The 19,169-nt window shown below is 42.4% G+C and overlaps 1 protein-coding gene across 2 annotated transcripts in view; it reads right to left on the bottom strand.

Annotated features, from left to right (window-relative positions):
• The window catches only part of PHYHIPL (phytanoyl-CoA 2-hydroxylase interacting protein like), a 78,978-nt gene that overhangs the window by 37,614 nt on the left and 22,195 nt on the right, over positions 1 to 19,169 (bottom strand). The gene's annotated exons all lie outside the window — the stretch shown is intronic.

The following is a 19,169-nucleotide window of genomic DNA, read 5'->3' as shown; positions in this document are numbered from 1 at the left end:
AGCGGATTTGTCACTGCAGTGAGGCGGGGAGGGGGCAGCAGAGAGGCGCGCACCGATCGCACCCCAGGCTCTGCGTTTAAAGGGGCCGCCGCCGCGTCCAAACGGCGGCTCGGCCCGCTCCCCTCCCCCACCCCTCCTTATGTAACGGCGGCAGGGAGCGGTGCCGCGGCCCGCCGCGCTCCCCCTGCGCGCCGCCAGCCGCGTCCTTTCCCCGGCCTCGCCAGCCGCCTGACCTGTCCTTTCCCCGGCCTCGCCAGCCGCCTGACCTGTCCTTTCCCCGGCCTCGCCAGCCGCCTCGCCCGCCTCTTCCCCGCCGCCACGCTGCCCCTCACGGCCCGCAGCCCCCCCGGCCACGCGCCGCCCCCTTCACGCGGCGACCATTAGTAACGGCCGGCGGGAGGCGCCCCAGGGGGCGCGCGGCGGGCGGGCCCCTCGGCCGGGCCCGGGCGTCGCCCGAGCCACAGCCCTGCCGCCCGGCCGGGGCCTGCGCGGGAGCCACCGGAGATGCCGGGGGGTTAAAACCCGCCGGTTTAGGCGCCGCTGGGTACAGTCCCTGCGAACAGCCAGTCCGGGCTTCACCCGGCCGACTTCGGGCACGGCTGCCCACACCTGTCCTGCTTGGCGCCGTTTTGCATTTTATTTCGAGGTTACTCCATAACCCAAGGAGAGTCGCATCAACGCAAAAACCCCAGCAACCCACGGTTATTGATTTCCCTTCCCTGAGCACACAGTACACCACAACCACTGTACATAAATCACACTAAACTGCAAGGGCTGTGTGCGTTCGCTTTGATCCTTCAATTATGCAAGAATTTGAAGAAAGAAACATTACCCGTTGTTAAATTGATAGGACAAGAAAAGCTGGCAGAAGGTTATAGATGGCAGGACAGGGTACAGGAATGAGTCGTTTCTGGCTATCTGCCCTGCACACTTCCCTCCTGCACTTCTTGTGGGAAGGAGAAACAACTCGCAGTGTACGGTGCTATTTCTACCAAGCTTTTGTGAAAAGTAAGATTTTTTTTTTTTCATTGGGAGAAACAATTCCACCTCAGTTAACGGTTTCAGGAACAAGAACGAGGCTAGAAAAAGAGAAAATTTAAATAAAGAGCAACAGGAGAATAAATTAAAACTTGTGCAGCACTGCACCACCGGTGGGTGTGACAGCTCGGCTCCCTTCTCACCACAGGTCCACAGGGTGGACAAAGGAGCAGCCTCTGGGCCTCGGGGGCTGCGGGAGCGCAGCACTTTCTACAGTTTACAGATTGACTTTGGGATCAAGCTCGTCGTGCTCGGATGGGATTTCCAGTCTACAGATAAAGTGGTTTCAGCCCATTTCCTACCACACATCACAATAAGCATTGCTGGCACCTCTTTTTTGTTTCACTAAACCGAAATTGGCAACATTTGGCCATCCATTTTGAGACACCAGTGCTGGCTGCTTTGAGAAACACCAGTTCATTGCACACTGGCCCCCAACAAAGCTCAAGGCAGTGATGTATCTTCATCAGCATTGCATGCCAGCAAGTCCGGAGTACTCCTAAAGCTCCCAGTTCCCATTTTGGAGTCCCAAGAGCCACCCAGTCTCCTATCATGTCCTCGCTGATCTGGCGTGGTGGCAAGCTCCATGCACAGCCAGATGTTTGTCACTCACGGCTGCCCACTGGATTTTGGGATTATTCTGTTCTTTATTATGGTTTCTAGGGACACTAATCTGAGGAAATGAGCTCTGGTGTTACCTTTCACAAAGCCACTGCCGAGTGCTGCTGCCTGGGAGAAAGGAACAGGTTTAGGAGCCCTGACTCCTACAGCACCTTCAAAGATTTGTAGTGCAGCACGGGGAGAAAGTGCAACGCTGAGCACCCTTCCTGCACCATCTCCTCTTTGCCCCCTCCTTTCCTTGCTCGTCTTCTATTTTTTCCTCCTCTTTGTCTCTCTGCTGTTTTTTCACCACGAAGGAAAATGTGTGCAGAGAGGTCAGGCAGAGGAGAAATGGAATGAGTGGGAAGGAAACCTAAAGGAAGAGAAAGGGAAGCAGTAACAAACAGGGAGGGAGAGTGTGAGTCAATGGGGAGGTGGGAAGGGAGAGGAATATATGAATGAATGCACAGACAGAATGAGGACAAATGTAGAATCTGAGAGGGAAGAAATGAAACTGGGCGAGACTGCATTCATCAGGTTTTAATTTTGGCTCTGACAAGCATTCATTTCTTGCACAGAAGCAAAACCTTTCTCCTCGATACTGCAACCGTTCTTAGCACACAGTCATCTCCTACGTAAGGCTGGAAAATTTCTTTGAAGACAGTGTATTTAGTCTCTCAGCCTTATGTTCCACATTCATTCCTTTCCAGACGTCTGTGGCAGACGCTTCAGGAGCTCACACAATCCTGTTACTTGTTTGCTACAACATTATATAAAGTCCGTTTGAAGCAGATCCTGTTCTTGAATACTGAGAGAATTCCCATTTTATTCTCCCTGCCTCTATTTTATACACCTTTCTCCCCTCGACTTTTTATTCTATGCCACTGAAATCAGGTTTTTAAGAACGGATGGATTTTGCATAGGTCTTTGAAAGCAGACAGCTTTGGGGGTGGGTCCCATTCCTCCAAGGCATCTCATTTCTCATCTGCCTTTTAGCAATAACCCCTGGCTGAGCTATATCTATTTATCTCCTCAGACCATTACACTTTTTTTTGGAAGAAAAGACTGGCTGGTCTACAAATACTGTCAGACTTCAGTGGAAGAGTAGAGCAGAGAAACCTTTTCCACAGCTCCGCTTTTCTGAAGCATGAAACAAGCTGGACCTGCCTGAGACAGCATTTTGCCGAGTCACACTTCAGACTTCATGCTTCCTTCAGCCAATCTCTACTCCCATCACCTGGGCTGGGAATCAACATTTTTTAAAGCTCAAATTACTCCCAGATGTGATTCTGTTGTGCAATCATTCTGCGGTGAATTTAGTCCTAGGTATTTCAGTCTCAAAGCACACGATACTCTCTTGGTGTTTTTCTTACCTGAAAGAACTCTACTCTGCTTGTCTTAACAAGGAGTAGCATTGTCTGAGGCACAAATTACGTTTGTACTAAAGGATGACAGAGTCTCAGCGTATAATCAGAAAGTTTATTCTGTGACGGATTATCCCTGACAGTGTTTAGCAAAAAATGTCACATATAACAAATATGGGTCAACATTATGTAATGGGAAGTCTGCCAATGGCAGCACAACATTAGAGACAAGAGTGTCATGCAAAAGCTTGCAAAGAATTTGCCACAACAGCAGCCTTTAGCACTTTCAACATTAAACAGAGTATTAACAATTTCTGCAGTTCAACAAGAGTGGGTCTGTTATTATTGCAACCTCACATAAGGAGAGAGAAGCAGCATTTTCTAGCACAATACATGTACCAGGAAACATGAGCTGTGACACACACCTCTTGCCTGGGTAGGTTCAACAGTGCCTTAGCCTGGCATGCACAGCCCCCCAGGTAGATCACCAAGATCTTGCTGCAGGGCTACCATTCTACAGCTGACAGACAGAGAGCCAGCCAGCCAGCCAGAGAGGTGTGTGGCTTCTTTCCTAAAAGCCACAACCTCATTCAAGCCACAAAAGCAAGAGGAAAAGGTGCTGCGTGCTCCTCTCCTCCCCACAAACAAACCCACACATCATTACAAAGTTCTGTCCTGCCTGTGCTGCGCTCCATTTTGGGAAATCTGTTCCGCAGCAGCAGCAGAGTACAGCACAGACCTGTAAGGCAACCCCATTCTTCCTATTTGAAAACACTTTTGTATTTCACACTAGCAGGTTTTTATTTGCAAGTTATAAAAGAAACCTCCTTTCTCAGACTTCAGAAAGACTCGGAGTTCCAGCTCTTCCTTCCCACTTGGGAATAAAAAAGACTTGTGTTATTGCTCAGTGGACTGTGCAAGCAGAAGGCAGAAAGGCTACAGACATAGTTTTCAGGAAAGAAAAACAAGGGAGGAAATAAAGACATCCTTTTTTTCCCTGTTAATATATCACATTTGAGGAGAAAAGCAAAATATTAAAGGACAGATAAACAGAAGGGTCAAAACCAGTATCCAGCATTTTGGGTCAGTCGTAAAGGAGCATTGACTAAGATTAGCAACTAACTCCTGAATTTTCATGGGAAAAAAATGCTTTGCGATTTCACAGTCATTCTTTATCATTAGTGGACATGTCAGTGTTTCAAGCATGCAAAGGCACATACTTGCAAAGGATTGTGTATGAGATATTCTTGAAATACCATAGGACTGAAGTAAAATCCACACAGTGGCGACAGAAAGACGGAAAAAAGGATTTAAGACCCTAAGTGAAAGCCACGACTATATACAGTTAATGTGCAGTGCGACACAGCTTCCTTTTCTACACGGAGACAGACATTGATGTATGACAATTTAGAGCACTAGGCACAGTTATCTCACTGGGAACCTCTTTGTTTTTTCTCACATAGCAAAGCAAGAACCTCCTCAAATGCTCAAACAAGGAGGATGATGGCACAGGTCCCCTTTTTTTCTCTAAGAAAATCCAAAGCAGAGCAGCAGTGCTTAGGCTTAGCTCTGGAGCAAGTCTCTCCCTCTTTCTCCCACCCTCCGCAAACGTAACAACCACAGCCAGGCACCCTGACACTAAGTCCAGCAGTGAGGCTGCAGCTCTCTTGGAAAGGGGTCTGTCTGCTGTTTTCTGCTTTGATGTTGCTCGCAATGCTGGGAAGCCCTCACTGTTTCTGGGAACTCTCCATTGAGAGGTATGCAGTAGTTCATACATCTCAAAATGTCTCTCCTTCCCTGTTAGGAAGACTTCATTTCAGCAATTGCATTCAGTTCATGCATTCAGGCTTTTCTTGCAAGGCCATAAAGCATACTTTAAAACATCAAAGATACAATTCTGAAGTAATCTTGTGACTTCTGGTGCCAGGGGACCTAGTCTTGAATCTGTAGGGTTTTGTATAGTATGATGTGAAAATTGCTTTTGTATGGGAAAAGCTAGTCTACTACTCAGATAAAAAGACAGTCTGTGAAAAAGGCAACCAAGGGGATATGTGATAGAGATTCACTAACGCACGAGTAGCACAAACAGGGTAGCCAAAGTCTGTTTGCCAAGTCTCCCAGTAAAAGAGTTAGAGGGTATCAAATGCAATTAATAGCAACCAGCTTCAAAACAAACAGAATGAGGTGGTACTTCGTGCAATTCATGTTAGACTTGTAAGGCCAAAGGATAGTGTTGATGCTAAAAGTTTGCATTGGTTCAAGGAAAGGCTGGAAAAGTTCACGGAAAAGAAACCCTTTAGAGTTGCTAAACCCACAAGTGATTCAGAGTCCCTAATCTCAAAATTATTAGAGTCTGGGGAAGAGTTACTGAAGACTGCTATATGTGCTTGTCCTGCTCTTCATCTTCTGTAAACATCCATTTTCAGCCACTGCTAAAGAGACTGTACTGGGCTAGGTAGGTCTTTGGTCTGACCCAGCACAATCAAGGAAAGGCCCTGGTGTCTAAGCCTTCATTCCTTACCACCCACCACCACCACGCCACCCTCATTCATAATGAACACTTCAGAGTATGGAGCCTTCCAACTGTAACATCTGGGTGTGCAACTCCCAACCTACTCTGAGCAACGTGAACAATTAAAAGCAAATGTCCCTCTCAGATAAACAGAAAGATATCAAGCAAATTATCATTTTATTAATGCTATTTATGCTGCTGCTTTCTGAATTTCAGTTTTCTGATCAGCTTTATAAAGCCTGAATAAGCATTTAAGAAAGACAAATTCTTTCATGGACAAAAATAATGTATTTGTAGCTTCATAAAATTTATTTGTTGCCTAATGGGCACAAAGTACTGTTAATGCTTAGCATTATCATTTATTAATTCGCTTTTCTTTTAAGTTTAGCCTCACTTTATTAGATCCATAGTATCCTTAGAGAACAACTAGAACCTTCTGTATTTCCTTTCTCCTCTGTGCTGTTAATCATTCTTCCTACTTTAGTATCATTTTCACATTTAATTAGAGCTTTATCCTTCAGATATTGGACCATGTCTTGACCTTTAAAGGATACTACCAGCCATTTATCCTTGACAATGCTGACTGCTATTCAGATTTACTTTCTGTCTACAGTTCAGTGGCCAGCCTGTGATACCTTTAAGTGAATTTTAGCCCAAGCTGACTTGTTTCGGTAATTCCCTTAAGATATTATGTGGCAGAGCATCAAACGCCTTTGTAAAGTCTCGATGCTATTCTGTACTCTACTAATCTTCTGGCTTCATCTAAAAAGAAGTGGAGGGATAAACGTTCTAATTTGTCTGGCTTAGTTTACTGTAGTACACTTGTGTCATATCTGGGTCTCATTATACTATTCACCTCCATATGAATACATTTTCCCTTTCTGCTTTAATATTTATAGTGTTTATTTCAATTTGGAGTCATGCCCATAAGACAATAGTTTCCATAGTTACTCTTAATTCAATTTTTAAAGACTTGTGACATGACACTTCATTAGTCTCCTGATACTTCCTCAATTCTCTCTGGGGTTTTTTAGCAACTCGTTGTTCCATCAGTTCTATAAATACCCAAAGGGACACCTCAGATGCATCTGTTCAAGTGATGGTATTTCGTTATGTATTTCTTAGTTACTTTTTCCCAGCAGTTCACAATTACATCAATGATTTCTTAACCAAGCCATTATTCAAAGTTTAATCCCCTTCCCAATAAACTTCATGGCAAAAGTCCAATTAGTTTTAGTGGGAATAAGAACTGTTCTCAAAATTTATCTCCTTATTACAAATCAATTACAATTAGTATTTTCTTGGTCAAGTCATTTTGCATTATTGGGCCTTCAGGACTTATAACAGAGTCTCTTCATATTATCTTTAACCTCCTGGCAACTGTTTCAGTGTATCCTCATGCTGTCCCTGTTTTTCTCATGTGCACTAAACTTGGAATATAAAAGCCTGTTTTGGTGGCCCTCCAGTTTTCTGTTTCCAGTGCAGTTCATATTTTACTTTTCTTGCTTAAGTAGCCCACAGTGACCCATTCTCTCCCCAGCGTTTCCCATTTTCATTGGAACAAGACACATGTCTGCTGGCTTTCCATTACAGTATGTTCTCAAGTCTTTCTTACTGCCCTTCCCCTTTCCACAAAGGCTTTTCTTAAACTCTCTCAACTGATCCTGTGAATTAGATTTTCCTCATAATACTACATCCTTTCATTGGATGACATCAAAACTCTTCAAAGACAGCCAAGAAGGAGGTACAGTTCAGTAATACATAAAGTTAATAAAGAAAGTCTAAGTGACTAGTTCATCAATGTCATCTACTCATCTAGTTTTCTTATAACCATAGAGCTTTAAGCTTGTTGTGTAAGCACAGAAGATGGTTGTTCTAGATTAATGTTGCTGCCTGCCAGCTATTGTACCATCGAGATCTGCTATGATTGAGGTGACGTGGCAAGACAGGAAAGACACCATTGTCTTATCCCCCACTGCTACCATGAACACAGCTAATTAACTGCTAAGGAAACAGAAAGAAAATTATGTTAAATGAATGAGAGGAGGGACACCCAAACATTCCTTCTCCTTGGCTCAGAGCCTGGATGCGTAGCGAGACTAGTCTTAAATTTCACTCACTTGACTCATAGACACTTACTACAAGCTCTTATACTGTCTTTCAGATCTATGATTATTTAAATACATGATCCACAATTAGAATTTCACAAGGAAATACATTAGAAACAGCAATTAAGAGCTGTGTTTTACATGTTTTTGCTCTGGTAGGAATGTATGCCCACTTAGCATGCATATACAGGCAGATCAGATAGAGTACACGAACAGATAATAAAGTGACCATTAGTTTATAGCACTGTTTTGTTAATAACATCCACAAGCGTTTTAATTAAACCATGTTCTGCTCTGAATGATGTCCTATTACCATTACTTGTGTTCTGAATATATCGCAGTGCTGCAGTATGTTATTTATTGATATTACAGCAATTCCTACAGATTTCCAGTTGCTGTACATACGCAGTGCCCCGGAGTGCTTAAAGTCAGTGGAGGAACTGTGGCATTCTGTGAGCCTTGAAAATCATAGAACTGACTCCAAAATCTGTTAGTGACTGATTGACTGCTCCTGGTTCTTAAACCAGGCTGCACAGGAGGATAGTTGCAAAGGCCACCTTTAGCCTGAGGAGCTTATTTGCCTTAGGATCTTTCCACAGCCAGTGGGGAGTGGTAAAATCTTCAGCAGAGTGTCTCAATGGGAGCTCATTGTAGGTGCCCTGAGTTGCCCCAGAGGAAATGCTTTCTCTTGATTCTGCAGGAAGCTGCTGGAGAAAACCATCCTGAGGCTAAATCTAGTCTTTGTGAATGCCCCTGAAATTATTCTTTTATGTGTTTGCAACAGCCGTCTCTGATAATCTGCAATATATTCTGGAATGAGAAACGAGACCAGCAAACAAATAGGGCAAAACTCTCTCTCCTAGGCTAACACTAGCCCCCCACCTCCTCGTCCAAAGTTCAGGGGGCTTAATCTACACTACATGCTCACAGGGACAGTGCTGGCTGCAAAGCAGAACAAGTAGTCATTTATCCAGGCACAGCTGTTGCCTAATGACAGAGGTCTGACAGTGGCTCCTGTGTGATGGAACGCGGGTCTGTTTTCAGACTTGTCTGATCACTGCTTATCTGTGACCTGCTGAACTCGCACCAAAAGCCCATCATCTGTAAATTCTTTTTCTCTAATTTCCTCTTTTTCTTTCATGCTAACTGCTAACCTGATATCTTACATGAGCTTTTTTTACCAAATTTACTAGAGTTGTTTCTCTATTTTTTCCTTTTAATACCAGTCTTTTTCTTCTTCTTAATTCTGTTTTTATTTTTCTCCCTTTTTAGTCTAACCTCATCTACTCCCATCTGTCTCGATGCCAACTTCTGATTAATATATCTCCACACAAATTCAATTTAGCCACTGACAGTACTTTCTTAGGTTTGACCACATGACATCCACCTGGTCATTTCTGGGGCGGGGAGGGGAAATGAGGTACAGAACAGCAAAAAAGCAATACATTGTTTTCTGTGTTGAAGCGGTTGGTTTTATTTAGGGAAATTACATTTTCTGGTGTCTTGTCCTTAGCATAACAATTTACAGTAGCTGCCGCTAGACAAGAAAGCTGTCTTCCATGGATTTTATCAGTCTCATAACATATTCCTTGTCATGCTGCGGAAATACGAATTTGTGCATAGAAGTGACAGAAAAGTTTTACAATAGCAGATCCAGCAGAGCAACAAAAGTAATGGTGTAAGGTGGAACTATACAGAGTTTTGTACTTTTTGTACTTGTCATCTAGATTAGTCCTACTATTTTGCATGGACAATAGCTACACTGCTACAGTTTATTTCCTTAAATTTTCAGAACAGTCACTACCCTTTTAAACATATTTTATAGCTGTAGCTCTATCAAATTAATGTAGAGGTTGCACCAGCCTAATTATACACGTCTACAGTGATATAGCTAATGTCATACAAAAACTGCACAAAACCCTCTTAATATCTGTGTACCACCAAACAGCTCCTGCCACGAATGAAGTAGCTCTGGTATTAAGACAGTACTGAAATCTGTGCATATTTTTGGAGCAGAGCCAAATGTTCATTTATAGTGAAAACTCTAGAAACTTATTACTATATGTGTGTTTACATTCATAAAATTTATTCAAGCAAAGTTATTCAGAAAAGGCAGATATGGCACAGAGTGAGCCTAAGAAGAGATGAAATTCTTTAGCACCGACCAAGGACTATTCACATTTGCCTAATAATGCAATAGAAATGAGTGCCAGTGGCACTAAATTATATCCAAATCCTCCATTCTCTGTAGAGAGTTTGAGGCCTGAGCAAAAATGCTCCGTGACCACTTTTTTATCGTCTCCCCTGCGGTTTTGTTCTTTCTTGAAGTTGAGTAATATATAACTATGAACTAGGGGAAGCAAATGAAGTATAAATCAAGCTAAATCCAAGGGTTAATGAGATTAGCAGCTGTCAGACCCATAGGCTATCTATAGCCTGATGACTAAGTCTTATGCCCTCAGAAGTTAATAACAGGGCTACCACAAACACCAAAAATGCACGTGACTGGCCTCTACCTGAATTGCAAGCAGACCTTCCTGCTTCCAGCACAGGAGCAGTGATGTCCCATAAAAACATGACAGCAAATAATTCAGGGAGAAAACACAGGAAGGTGCTCCAAGATGTTTTCAGGGCTTCTTCCCATGCTTAGGAGGGGTCAGGGATGCTTACTGACAAATGAGACACACATTGGGAAGCCCAGCTGTCAAAGCAGAGGTTGGTCCCCCCACTCCTCTCACCAGGTAGTTCAAAACTACCTTCTTAATTAAAACTTGCAAAAAATCATCTAAAAAAAAAATGCAGTGAACATGATGGCTAACGTGGGGAAAACCAAACTATCTGGGTCTTGGTTTTATTTTGGTGCACAGTGCTTCAGCATTTGAAACCGTGCCATCTAGAACTTACGAGAACAGTTGTTATCAGCGAGCATTATTAAATAGCAGACAGTTTGGGCAAAGATGCTCACTCCCAATGTGCGGCTGTTTGGTTGCAGAAGGCAAATGACTGGGAGGTGGCAGGAGTGTCAATACAGAAATAGGAGCAAGCAGTGGGATTAGACTACAGTTGGTTTGGGGTTTTCAGCACTCATTAAAATGACTCCCTGACAGCACTGTCTAAATGGAAATATTATGCAAGCTTTATGCAAACTGTGAATTCATCTTGGAGTAAAGCCTCCTTCCTGTATCTTGCTGGGAAAAACACATTATGGACAAATATATTCAGATTGAAATAGATCATGCAACCAGTTTTAGAGAGAACGTATGGTCTTATCCCTATTTTATCTTTTCGGATTTCTCCACCCTCTCTAGGGATGGTGGTCTGAACTCCTTATACTGTCAAACTCTTGCTGACCTCAACAGAAAATTGCTCATCTCAAAACACAGCCGAGCAGAGCAGCCAGCTGCCTCTCCTTCAGCCAGTTGTTCCCAAACTGAGGTTGCAATCCCACGTGCAGTGCAAAGCAGGCAACTGAGAGCAGGGTCAGTTCTCCAACCTATTATGTGGTGGTTCCACAGGCTGTGGGAGCAAAAGCTTTGCTACAATGATTGTGGGTATCTTCTTTCATTGCTTTTAAATTGTTTTCTCCTCTTATTACCCCTCAACTAGCCATGGAGTCTTATTACTGCTTGATCCATCTGAACCCTAAGGCAAAGTGTTCAGCACTGGGCACACTCCTGCCGAGAGAGTTTTGTATGAATTATAAAGTCAGGCCATTCAAATAGTACATCAATTCCCTTCCCACAGGCTGTCTTCATGAACGCTTATTCATCTTGAAATGATGGTACGCTAAGAAGTCACTTAAGCTCTTAAGCTTCCCTGATCTCATGTCACAACTTCAAGAACAACCAAAAGGGAGAAGGAGAATACTTGGAAAAGCATAAAAACAAAACCCGTAGTCAGAAATACTTCTGTGGCTGCAACTGCTGTTAAATAAAGAGGTCACTCCCTGCACAGATAAAGCATAACAGTGTGTTCTGCTATATAGCTCATAACAAACTTTGATTCACTCCAACGTTTTTGTCACCAAAAGATTATGGCTGTGGTGTCCTTGTTTTGGGAAAGTAGACAAACGGACAGAAAGCCCCTCTGCATGCACCCTTCTAGAGACTGTAAAGGAGGAGAAGCAGATAGCAAAGAGATATCCAGCCCTCTTCCGTTGTGGGAGGACTGTTGGCTATTTCTGACAAACAGAATATCGTTCTGACAGAGACATACCTTAAAAATTCTTTTTTCCTGTCATTACGTTTAGCAGTATTGGTAGCCTTTACAAAGCACTCTTGTATTTCAAAGATAACATTACCACATGAGCACTAGCTGTGCACTTCCAAAAAGGCTAAGCAACACATTTCTTACAGCCTTAAATCACGTCTTCCAGGCCTGCTGGAGATCAGAGGGGTTTGCACAGGGGAGCAACTAAGTGCAAGTCACTTGTAATGTTCCACCTGCTAACTAAAGAGCAGACAAACACTGGTAGGCTGGGCTGGAGCTGCGGGCACACAATGCTTGCTATGCCTCATATCAGAAGTATAGCATTGCTTCCCTTTCTCTCACGCCCTCTGCCACACGTGAGCAAGCAAACAGGAGCATGGGAGCAGCTGACCGCTTCTGATGCCAAGGCACCGTATGCAGTGGACTGTAACAGCCTGTGCTCACCAGCACTTCTCAAAGAAAAGGAGGAGGCAGTGTTCCTCTCAAGCCTTGTGTGAGAGTGGGGGAAGGAAGGGGAAAGGAAACCGCTCTCTGTACTCTTCATCCTCTGGTGGGAGCTAAGCAGAGGAAGCCAGATTTGGGAAAACGTATGAATATGAGACCATGGCAGGTTGTCCCCTTCCATACAACACAGTAATTGCAGGAGTGCTGTCAGAGCTGTGATGCCACCTCTCAATACCGAGTTCACATGGTTTGGGAAAGTGGGCAAGACAGAGGCACAGGAGCCCCTCTGCACTCTGATGCTGTTTCTTCCCTGCCCAGGGCAGAGCGCGGTGGCTGGGACAGCCAAAGAAGCACACACATGGCAGAGGTGCTCTCAAAACCTCTTTGCCCTTCTCCTCCCCAAAGTGCTTTCTCCTGCTCGCTCTCTTTGCTTACCAGTGGTTTCTGGGGAAAAGAGAAAAAGGAAGAACAACAAGGGGCAAATATAACTTGCCATTTGCAGAGATGACACAGAACTGCTGCAGGGATCAGCAGGCACATGCTGGTCATGTTCCTCTCCATGCGGGCAGATCAGGGACACATAAAGAAACCATAACTCTTAGGGGTGAGGAGACTTCAGCTTGACATGTACACCCCAACTGAGTACCCCCTCCCCACAGTGCCCTAGCTCTGGGTCTGCAGGATCCCCAAGCAGCAGGAGGCTGGTGGAGAGAATGGGCTCCACACACTTCCATCGTTCAGAGGCAGTTTATCAATTGTTTGAGGACCTGTTCAGGTCAAGTCTGATTCTATTTTCAGAGCTGCGTAATGACTGTTGATGACATCTGCCCATGATTGGCAGCAAGCATTGATGAGTACTGTAAACAACCAGTTTCCAAATGTACAGCCATGTGTCTCCTTTCTGCTCCAGGCGGTTGATAAAGATCCATTGATGGTAGTTGCTGTTTAATATGGTAAATTATTTTGGAGATTACAGTCTTCTCTTATGTAATCTCCTTACGTAAGGACTGAGAAAGAAAACATGTAAAGAGCAGAATTTGAACGGCAAAACAGCAGGGGATCTGGAGTTCAACACAGGTATTGCCATCTTGAAAGTGTTTTCCGAATATCCAAAGCTAATAAAAAGCCAACAGGAATAAAATTTACCCTCTTTTAAATATATACAAGAAACTTAAATAAGAGTTGCACCTCACCACAGAATCCTGTGTGATAATCCACTACCTGATATTTAGCTAACCAGATGCTCGGGGAATGAAATGGGAGGTAACTAAGCAAGCAAGTTTTAATCCTAAGTAAAACCAAACCAGAACTGAACAAAAAGCTCCAAAACCTGGAGCCTAGAGATTGCAAATGGGTTGTTCCTGGGGTAGGTTCAGGTTGGAGAAAAACAAGTTGTTCTTCCTAACCAGCTACTGCGTGGTGACACACGATGTCTGACATTTTTTGCATGCTGATTTATAAAACTGTGCTGTGCTAATCCGTTCAGTCTCCCCATGTGCTGTGTCAGCAGCTCCTGCTGTAAGCGTATTGCTTGTTGCTCCTAAGGAAGAGTGCATTCATTCATTATTGCTCATTCCTCATAACTCATGCTCGTAGTAGAGAAAGACAGAGGGAATGACTTAAAATGTTTAAAATCTTGATGGCAGAGAGAGGAGAATGTAAAACAAAAGATAAAGAGAAGGGAAAAGAAGCAAGAGTAGCAGAATGGATGGAAAATGCGGAGAGGCTCTTTTGCCCTTTTCATTCATATTTATTACTGTCTGCTCTGTTCCTTTCTTTATTTTCCTTTGCTGTATCATGTGTCATACTGCAAGCTTTAAGAACATTGTGCTCAGATAAAATGGCAAAAAGCCAACACATGCAAGACCTGAACATACCAGAGAGATTAACGATGTTCATGGGTGGAGGCTGTTTGTAGTAATGTGAGAATACCTCAACAAGTTTCACACCTACAGAAAAAAGGTCAAAAACAGGGGAAGGTCTGTACTGTCTTTACTTCTGAGCATGAGGTATAGAAGGCTCACAGATTTACAAAACTCAGTAAGTGATGGAGGTTTTTCACTGCTTTTAGATGAGATTTGAATTGGTTCCTAAGAGAGCTCAGAAAATACTGCAAAAAAATCCACGACCATTTGCTCAAACTTTTTTATGACTTCAGTTCAGCTGTGTTCAGTTCCTTCTATGTTTGTCCTTCATATACATTCTAATGAACAAATTTGCTGGTGATGAGACTCACAGAAACTGAAATCATTATGCAAATTATTCAGTGAAGGATTTGGAATAATACATTCGTAAAGACTGGATTCTTAAAGATAGAAGCAACTAAGGACATTTCACCTCTGCCCTGTCGCTACACTAGTTATAAACAAAAGGGGTCATTTCTGGTTTTTTTTTCCTGTTCAAAAAGCTGTAATTCTGAAATTAGTCAACATTAAAATGTTTTTCATGCTGGACTTTATCAGCCTCTCAAATGGAAAACACAGCCTAAACATGCATATTTTATCAAAAACTTGTCAATTTTTTTTCTGTTTGCATTTTTTCCTTAAAGTGTAAAACACTGGTTGATGTGCATTTCCTTGGCAGTAAGATCAAGGCCAAAATCAAGGAAAAAAAGGTTAAAGCTCCTAACATTGGCTCCATTTACAATGAAATATCACAGGCAGAACAAATCCACAGTACTTGCACCTGTCTTCTCTTAAGCCCTGCAGAATAGCTCTGAAATATAAGGTAGAGAGAATGGCCAAAAAGAGGGAAAGTAAGGAGGAAAAACCCCAAAACTAGGAGAAGATATACTGCACGTTCTTGTTTCATGAGGGAAAAACAGTAATGACATATTGATCACCTGACTAGATACAGTCAATAAAGAAAATGAGACTTTCACGTGTTTATTACTGAATTACTAAATGCGAGTAGACATGTTACCACAGTGACTGATGATGTTAGCCCTACTGAGCTCTCTGGCTCTTGCTCAGTGCTGTTGTTGCGCACACCAGCACTGCGAGTCTCCTGCTTTGCTGTCCTATGCCCAGCAAGTGAATCCGTTTGTGTGTCTCACTGGTGTTATACATGCGAACAAGTTCATCATACTTTAGACAGACTCCTTGAGACAGTTCTGGAGAGCTGGTAACCCACAGTGTGCAGATGCATGCTTGACTGAAATTTCTAAAACAAGTGTTCTTTGTGGGGCAGACATTTGATAACAAAAAAAAAAAAAAATCAATGTTTTCAAAGCATTTTGCTATCGTCACACTGAGAAACACAGAGACATGGGGAATTTCAAGAAGCTAACTTTCTGCTCAAAGATGTATTTTCTATTAACAATTTTCTTCAACCTATCTCTGCATTTTTTATAATATTCTTAGAGTGCTCCTCCTCTTTCCACTTGCTGTGTTGTTTTCCATCATGAGCAGTAAGTTGGCTGTCTGGATCTCTTCATTCACTGTGACATTAGGTACTTAAGCCTAAGGCGCCAATGTCTTTCGAAAGGTTGCACAGGGTGGCAACGCTTTGGTTCTGAAGATGAAATGCATCCAGGCACTGAATTCTGAATTTCAATTATTTCTTGACCTATGCTGTCAATTTGCACTCTTTTTTTTCTCCACTCCTTCTAGGAGGGAGACATTCAGTTATCCAAATATTTATTTTGGATGTGAATATAGCTTAGTTGCAAAAATAACTGAATGTATATATGAACCGCAGACCTTATTTATAACTGCTCTGTTGCATATGTGATTGATTGCCTCCAGTAAGGATACTTAAATGCAGCTGAGCTATTTGTGTTGGAGGCAGCGGCTGCAGAGCAGTATCATTTGGCAGTCACCAGATAGCTGAGCTTTCTTAGTGCTCCTCTGTACGTGCCCCAGCAGACATTATTATTTTAAAAGTCACTAATACTGCTTATTAGAATTCTGAAGTAACAGTTTTTCTCTGCTTCTGCAAACTTTTTGCTTTTTCTTCTGCACTGAAGTCATGGTTTTCATTCTCCCCCTCTCAACCCACTTTTGCCGAGTTGCCTTTTTAATTCATTCACCTAATAATATAGCATATGCAATATAAATATTTTTGTATTTATATATAACACCTATATATTTGCCAAGTAAGGAATAGAGGGGTAAGGAAAAGTGTAAGGATAAAACAACTCTTACGAAGTCCCCTAAAACAGAGATTATGTTCTTTCTTCCCAGAGTGATAGCAAGAAGGAAGTTCACTGACTTCGACACATGGGTTGAAATGGAAGGATCCAGCCCAATTAGCCTCAGTGGAACAGCACAGAAGGATTTTCACAGGAAGACATTCTAAAGCGACGCCTGGAACTTGGCGGCACTGTATTTCAGCATTGATTAGAATAATTAGTTTATACCTGTTATGACACTATCTCAAGTAATTTAAACATAATATGCCCTGAAACTATAAACAAATAATTTTGCAACGATCTGGAGGAATGCTTTACGTGCAGCAATCCCTGAATAAAGTAAAGGAATGAAGTTATCAGAGAGTCGGAGCAGCAGAAGCCCTGCTGCTTTGAGAGAGGTACATGTGGATGTCTATTTCTAGACTTTGCTTCTAAACTGTCAAACATGTCCCTAAGATAACATTACACCAGAACACAGACTAGGTCAGAAGGGAATACTGGCAAACACCATCGCAATGCAGAGACCCACCAGGTTTCTACTGAAGAGTAAATAGTTCCACGCAGCCACGAGTACACAACTAGAACTGCTGAGAGGATTAATTATGGTCTACTCATGTTTCATCTCTCCAGTAAATGTCCTACTGAGAATAATAAAATATTGGATAGCAATGGATTATAACATCAGGAGTTTTGAAAGCATTGAAACAGTGACTCTCCAAAAGAACCCCTCTTGACTTAGTACACAAACTCCAGACAAGAACAGTACTGCTGGTATTTTGGAAAGATGTTGGCATGGCATTTAGATATATTTTGATATTCTGTATTTCTATTTCAAAATATTAAGTGGCCATCGAGTTCTGAAAGGATGCACATCAAAAGTTGCAGGTTTTTTTCCTCACATTTTGACAATCACCACCACCACCACAGTATGATCTTTACATGCCTCTTGTTCATCACAAGTCTATAGATTATAAAATCCCTCCTAATAATCAAAATAAAGCTTCATGGACAGAGAAAAGTGATTACACAACTATAGAAATGGCATGCACCAAATTAAGTTGATTTTTTTCTTTTTGTAAACATGAGAAATGTAACTCCATTAGAAAATCATGTAAACATACTTAAAAATAAAAAAGGACACAAATTCAAGACTTGAGTATGCCCTTGCAGCGTATTTTGGAGGCCAGCAGGCAAAGACTAGCTTAGATCTGAGATAAACACTTCTAGAGATGAAAAGTTATCAGAAACGATCGTCACCTCCACTTCTGTGCACTCAAGAGGGGCATGCAGGTCCCATGCGTTGGCCTGGTAGTAAACATACCATCATGGGCTGGAGGAGCACAGTCTATAAGCAGGAGGGCAAAAAACATGCGTGCAGTTTAGATACAAATGCTGATTATGGAAGTCACCTTATTTTGTTACAGAAAAGCACCATGCCAGGGGAGGTCTTCTGTAGTTGCATGTTTCTATACCGACCTAAATAATGTGTGCTCCAGCAGCCACTGCAGAAGCCCACTCCTTGGGTAGGATGAGAGGTAGGACCTGTGTAACTGCAGGAAGATTTCTGCTTCATTACAGCTATAAGAATAGTTGTCTGCCATATGTACTGTATACAAGTGTTCATTTTAATTAAAGTTTAATCTCCTCACTCTCTGCACTAATCCTTGGTTCTCTTTCATAATATTCCCACAGACCACTCCAGGGTATTTTCTGGCATTGAAAAAGTCTTAACTTTGCTGGTTTCGGTCTGGTTTGGCAGGCTCCTGTGTATCCATCTTCATCATTTATTTTCTGACAGAAATCTGCTAATACGTGAGGCAGAAAAAACACACCAGTGTTTGAGCATTAATTGGATGAGAATGGCAATTTGTGGATTTGAGGAATAGCAAAGGTGCCGCTAGAGTGTGTAAGTGGGCAGCTGGCACAGTAGCTTTTGCCAACATTTGCGTCAATGTGGGAGTACAGCAATATGGTAGCTGTTAACATTGTACTCAATAAATATCTCATCATATGTGAAGACATGACTAGCCTTTTGGAGGAAGAAGCTGAGTATTCTCTGCATCCATGGCAGGATTTTATGTGTAATCCCCAGCAAATGTCAGCAGGCCTTCATGGGTGCTTACATATTGTATACATAAAATTGCTTTCTTGAAATCTAGTGTATAGGGAAACAGTGAAATAATAGCAAAATAATTCACACATTGAATTATCCAGAGAAAAACAGTGTAATGCTCAACATGGCACTTTTTCTCAGCTGACTCAAACCTTAAGAAAAAACACACAGGCCTGCTGTTGTCAAGTGCACGTGACAATTTTTGTTCCTGAGACTTGGTTTCTATATGCATCCATAAAAGCAAAGCACTTCAGTTATTTCCAACGGGGTTTTTTGTTCCTGTTAGAAATAGGAAGGATGTTAAAATCATTGGTTTAGGACTAAGGAATTTTTTTCTGTTTCACATGAATTTGATACATTTCGTAACTATTGGAGTTAAGCAACAAAGACAATATTGTAGATAAAAATGGCAGTAGAGCTCAGTGGGGTATGTTTCTACAACTATTTCTTGCCATGAGGTTTACTCCTGTGCATTTCTTACAACCCTTACACAAAGATCCACTACATTCTTCTATTAGGAAAAAAATTATCTGGTGTTAGGTTTCTGTCTTCTAGTCATGTTCTGTTTTCATTTTGCCGTGACATTTCTCTCTGTGAAGAGCGTGCCGACCCTTCTTTCTCCACCTTCTTCAAAGGGCCTTCTTTCTGT

This window comes from Aptenodytes patagonicus, chromosome 5 (assembly GCF_965638725.1).
Source record: "Aptenodytes patagonicus chromosome 5, bAptPat1.pri.cur, whole genome shotgun sequence".
NCBI classification, from domain to species: Eukaryota; Metazoa; Chordata; class Aves; order Sphenisciformes; family Spheniscidae; genus Aptenodytes; species Aptenodytes patagonicus.
This window is presented reverse-complemented; position numbering and strand designations above follow the sequence as displayed.